Raw genomic sequence first — 6,291 nt, 5'->3', positions numbered from 1 at the left:
CTAGAAACTAAGCTACACGATGATTTCTGGTGCACGAAATTGTGATCATCAATGGCGCCAACAACTTGGTACGCACAATTGTAATCTCAACTCTTTGTCACAACTCCGCACAACTAACCAGCAAGTGTACTGGGTCGTCCAAGTAATAAACCTTACGTGAGTAAGGGTCGATCCCACGGAGATTGTCGGCTTGAAGCAAGCTATGGTCATCTTGTAAATCTCAGTCAGGCGGATTCAAATGGTTATGGAGAATGATAATTAAAAGATGAATAAAATATATAATAGGATAGAGATACTTATGTAATTCATTGGTAAGAATTTCAGATAAGCGTATGAAGATGCTTTGTTCCTCTTGAACTTCTGCTTTCCTATTGTCTTCATCCAATCATTCATACTCCTCTCCATGGCAAGCTTTATGTTGGGTTTCACCGTTGTCAATGGCTACCTCCCGCCCTCTCAATGAAAATGGTCCAAATGCGCTGTCACCGCACGGCTAATCATCTGTCGGTTCTCGATCATGTTGGAATAGGATCCATTGATCCTTTTGCGTCTGTCACTACGCCCAACACTCGCGAGTTTGAAGCTCGTGACAGTCATCCCTTCCCAGATCCTACTCAGAATACCACAGACAGGGTTTAGACTTTTCGGATCTCAAGAATCGCCGCCAATAATTCTAGCCTATACCATGAAGGTTCTAATCTTAGATTAGAAACCCAATAGAATATACTTCAGCTGTCGTCCAATGACTACGTTGAACATCATGTTGATCGCTTTGTGGTTGTCAGGCACGCGACCTTGGCTAATGATGAGCGGATAATTTATACGCTTTTTGGCATTGTTTTTAGCATGTTTTTAGTAGGATCTAGTTACTTTTAGGGATGTTTTCATTAGTTTTTATGTTAAATTCACATTTCTGGACTTTACTATGAGTTTGTGTGTTTTTCTGTGATTTCAGGTATTTTCTGGCTGAAATTGAGGAACTTGAGCAGAAATCAGATTCAGAGGTTGAAAAAGGACTGCTGATGCTGTTGGATTCTGACCTCCCTGCACTCAAAGTGGATTTTTCTGGAGCTACAGAACTCGAAATGGCGCGCTTCCAATTGCGTTGGAAAGTAGACATCCAGGGCTTTCCAGCAATATATAATAGTCCATACTTTGGCCAAGAATTGACGACGTAAACTGGCGTTCAACGCCAGCCTTCTGCCCAAATCTGGCGTCCAGCGCCAGAAAAGGATCCAAAACCAGAGTTGAACGACCAAACTGGCACAGAAACTGGCGTTCAACTCCACAAATGGCCTCTTCACGTGCAACACTCAGGCTCAGCCCAAACACACACCAAGTGGGCCCCGGAAGTGGATTTATGCATCAATTACTTACTCATGTAAACCCTAGTAGCTAGTTTATTATAAATAGGACCTCTTACTATTGTATTAGGCATCTTTTAGACCATCTTTGGTCTCAGTTTTAATCCATTGTTCATCTTAGGAGACTATTGATCACGCTTTAGGGGGCTGGCCATCTCGGCCATGCCTGGACCTTCACTTATGTATTTTCATACGGTAGAGTTTCTACACTCCATAGATTAAGGTGTGGAGCTCTGCTGTTCCTCAAAGATTAATGCAAAGTACTACTGTTTTCTATTCAATTCTTATTATTTCGCTTCTAAGATATCCATTCGCACCCAAGAACGTGATGAAGGTGATGATTATGTGTGACGCTCATCATCCTTCTCCCTTATGAACGCGTGCCTGACAAACACTTATGTTCTACATGAAATAAGCTAGAATGAGTATCTCTTAGATCTCCTAACCAGAATCTTCGTGGCGTAAGCTAGAATGATGGCGGCATTCAAGAGAATCCGGAAAGTCTAAACCTTGTCTGTGGTATTCCGAGTAGGATTCAATGATTGAATGACTGTGACGAGCTTCAAACTCGCGAGTGCTGGGCGTTAGTGACAGACGCAAAAGGAGGGTGAATCCTATTCCAGCATGATCGAGAACCGACAGATGAATAGCCGTGCCGTGACAGGGTGCGTGAGCATATTATTCACTGAGAGGAGGGGATGTAGCCACTGACAACGGTGATGCCCTTGCATACAGCCAGCCATGGAAAGGAGTAAGACTGATTGGATGAAGATAGCAGGAAAGCAGCGGTTCAGAGGAACGAAAAGCATCTCCATTCGCTTATCTGAAATTCCTACCAATGATTTACATAAGTATCTCTATCCCTATTTTATTATATAATATTCGAAAACACCATTATCACTTTATATCTGCCTGACTGAGATCTACAAGGTGACCATAGCTTGCTTCATACCAACAATCTCCGTGGGATTCGACCCTTACTCACGTAAGGTATTACTTGGACGACCCAGTGCACTTGCTGGTTAGTTGTATCGAAGTTGTGACAATTATGTATTGAGATCAGCGCACCAAGTTGCTCACGTTGCCAGGGATTGTTTGAGCCTGGACATCACAATTTCTTTGCACCAAGTTTTTCGCGCCGTTGCCGGGGATTGTTTGAGTTTGGACAACTGACGGTTCATCTTGTTGCTCAGATTGGGTAACTTTCTTTTCGTTTTCTTTTCAAAAATCTTTCAAAAATATTTTCAAAAAAAAAATTTTTCTTTTGTTTTCGAAAAAAAATAAAAATGTTTTCAAAAATTTATTCAAAATTTTTAAGAATGAATTCTAGTGTTTCATGAAGCATGTGAAGCCTGGCTGGCTGTAAAGCCATGTCTAAATTCATTTGGACTGAGGCTTGCAATTTGTTATCAAGAGCAAATTGGTTGTTTCTCATCCACCTGCTGCTGATCCATGATCACCTGCTGAAGCTTGGCTGGCCATTGGCCATGTCTAGTGTTTTGGACTGGAGCTTTCTTTGAAAGCTTGGCTGGCTAGTGAGCCATGTCTAATTCCTGGACTGAAGCTTTAGACTAACATGGCAAGATTCCTGGAATTCATATTAAAAATTTTTGGAATCCTCATTTTTCCTTTTAATATGCAAAAAATATAAAAGAAAAATCCAAAAAAAAATTAGAAAATAAAAAAAAAAATCAAAAATATTTTTGTGTTTCTTGTTTGAGTCTTGAGTCATGTTATAAGTTGGTGTCAATTGCATATGCATCTTGCATTTTTTCGAAAATATCATGCATTCATAGTGTTCTTCATGATCTTCAAGTTGTTCTTGGTAAGTCTTCTTGTTTGATCTCGATGATTTTTTGTTTTGTGTCTTTTCATGTTTATCATATGCATTCTTGAATTCTTAGTGCCTAAGCATTAAAGAATTCTAAGTTTGGTGTCTTGCATGTTTTCTTTGCATTAAACATTTTTCAAAAATATGTTTTTGATGTTCATCATGACATTCATAGTGTTCTTGGTGTTCATCTTGACATTCATAGCATTCTTGCATGCATTCATTGTTTTGATCTAAAATTTCATGCATTGCATCCTTTTAGTGTTTTCCTCTTGCATCATAAAAATTCAAAAATCAAAAAAATATCTTTCCCTTTTTCTCTCATCAAATTCGAAAATTTGAGTTGACTTTTTCAAAAATTTTTAAAATCAAGTTGTTTCTTATGAGTCAAATCAAATTTTCAATTTGAAAATCTTATCTTTTTCAAAATCTTTTTCAAAAATCAAATCTTTTTTCAAAAATTCTTAGTTATTTTCGAAAATTCCAAAAATATTTTTCAAAAAATCTTTTTCTTATTTTTATACCAAATTTTCAAAAATAACATAATCAATTAATGTTTTGATTCAAAAATTTGAAGTTTGTTACTTGCTTGTTAAGAAAGATTCAAACTTTAAGTTCTAGAATCATATCTTGTGATTTCTTATGAATCAAGTCATTAATTGTGATTTTAAAAATCAAATCTTTTTCAAAACTAATTTCAATCATATCTTTTCAAAAATATCTTCTTATCTTATCTTTTTCAAAAATATCTTTTCAAAATATCTTTTCTAACTTCCTAACTTCTTTTCTTTTCAAAAATTGTTTCAACTAACTAACTAACTTTTTGTTTGTTTCTTAACTTTTTCAAAACCACCTAACTAACTCTCTCTCTCTCTAATTTTCGAAAATATCTTCCCTCTTTTTCAAAAATTTCTTTTTAATTAACTAATTATTTTTTTTTAATTTCAAAAATTTTCGAAAATTACTAACATTTTTCAAAAACCATTTTTCAAAAATCACTAACTCTTTTTCAAAATAATTTTCGAAAATTATCCCTCCCCCATCCTATTCTATTTATTCATTCATATCCTAACATCTCATCTCACATCTCTTCCATCCGTACAGTTGTGTTTCTTCCTTTACATCACATTCTTTGACTCCCCCTCTTTTCTTCCACTCACAAAGGGATCCCTATACTGTGGTATAAAGGATCTCTATTATTATTATTATTTTTCTGTGCCTTCTTCTTTGTCATATGAGCAGGAGCAAGGATAAGAACATTCTTGTGGAAGCAGATCCAGAACCTGAAAGGACTCTGAAGAGAAAATTAAGAGAAGCTAAAATACAACAATCCAGAGATAACCTTTCAGAAATTTTCGAAAAGGAAGAGGAGATGGCAGCCGAAAATAATAATAATGTAAGGAAGATGCTTGGTGACTTTACTGCACCTAATTCCAAACTACATGGAAGAAGCATCTCCATTCCTGCCATTGGAGCAAACAACTTTGAGCTGAAACCTCAATTAGTTTCTCTGATGTAGCAGAACTGCAAGTTTCATGGACTTCCATCTGAAGATCCTTTTCAGTTCTTAACTGAATTCTTGCAGATATGTGATACTGTTAAGACTAATGGAGTAGATCCTGAAGTCTACAAGCTAATGCTTTTCCCTTTTGCTGTAAGAGACAGAGCTAGATTATGGTTGGATTCTCAACCCAAAGACAGCCTGAACTCTTGGGATAAACTGATCACGGCTTTCTTAGCCAAGTACTTTCCTCCTCAAAAGCTGAGCAAGCTTAGAGCTGATGTTCAAACCTTCAGACATAAAGAAGGTGAATCCCTCTATGAAGCTTGGGAAAGATACAAACAGTTGACCAAAAAGTGTCCTTCTGACATGCTTTCAGAATGGACCATCCTGGATATATTCTATGATGGTTTATCTGAGCTATCGAAGATGTCACTGGACACTTCTGCAGGTGGATCCATTCACCTAAAGAAAACGCCTGCAGAAGCTCAAGAACTCATTGACATGGTTGCTAATAACCAGTTCATGTACACTTCTGAAAGGAATCCTGTGAGCAATGGGACGCCTATGAAGAAGGGAGTTCTTGAGGTTGATACTCTGAATGCCATATTGGCTCAGAATAAAATATTGACTCAGCAAGTCAATATGATTTCTCAGAGTCTGCATGGAATGCAAGCTGCATCCAACAGTACTCAAGAGGCATCTTCTGAAGAAGAAGCTTATGATCCTGAGAACCCTGCAATAGCAGAGGTAAATTACTTAGGTGAACCTTATGGAAACACCTATAACTCAACATGGAGAAATCATCCAAATTTCTCATGGAAGGATCAAAAGCCCCAACAAGGCTTTAATAATGGTGGAAGAAACAGGTTTAGCAATAGCAAGCCTTTTCCATCATCAACTCAGCAACAGACAGAGAACTCTGAACAAAATGCCTCTAATTTAGCAAATCTAGTCTCTGATCTATCTAAGGCCACTGTAAGTTTCATGAATGAAACAAGGTCTTCCATTAGAAATCTGGAAGCACAAGTGGGCCAGCTGAGTAAAAGGATCAATGAAATCCCTCCTAGTACAATCCCCAGCAATACAGAAGAGAACCCAAAAGGAGAGTGCAAGGCCATTGACATAAGCGCCATGGCCGAACCTGTGAGGAGAGGAGAGGACGTGAATCCCAAGGAGGAAGACCTCCTGGGACGTCCAGTGATCAATAAGGAGCTTCCCTCTAAGGAACCAAAGGACTCTGAGGCTCATCTAGAGACCATAGATATTCCATTGAACCTCCTTATGCCCTTCATGAGCTCTGATGAGTATTCCTCTTCTGAAGAGAATGAGGATGTTACTGAAGAGCAAACTGCCAAGTTTCTTGGTGCAATCATGAAGCTGAATGCCAAATTATTTGGCATTGATACTTGGGAAGTTGAACCTCCCTTGTTCATCAATGAACTAAGTGATCTGGATCAACTGACATTGCCTCAGAAGAAACAGGATCCTGGAAAGTTCATAATACCCTGCACCATAGGCACCATGATCTTTAAGGCTCTGTGTGACCTTGGTTCAGGAATAAACCTCATGCCCCTCTCTGTAATAGAGAAACT

The 6,291-nt window shown here is 38.0% G+C and overlaps 1 non-coding gene across 1 annotated transcript; it reads right to left on the bottom strand.

The window, feature by feature from the left end:
* Positions 1 to 4,963: 4,963 nt before the first annotated feature.
* Positions 4,964 to 5,071, bottom strand: LOC148555697 (small nucleolar RNA R71). The gene has a single exon (XR_015887883.1). It is a non-coding gene; the product is annotated as a small nucleolar RNA R71 (small nucleolar RNA).
* Between the last annotated feature and the right edge of the window lie 1,220 nt (positions 5,072 to 6,291).

Source organism: Arachis ipaensis, chromosome B6 (assembly GCF_059453495.1).
Source record: "Arachis ipaensis isolate K30076 ecotype BB chromosome B6, ASM5945349v1, whole genome shotgun sequence".
Lineage (NCBI taxonomy): Eukaryota > Viridiplantae > Streptophyta > Magnoliopsida > Fabales > Fabaceae > Arachis > Arachis ipaensis.
This window is presented reverse-complemented; position numbering and strand designations above follow the sequence as displayed.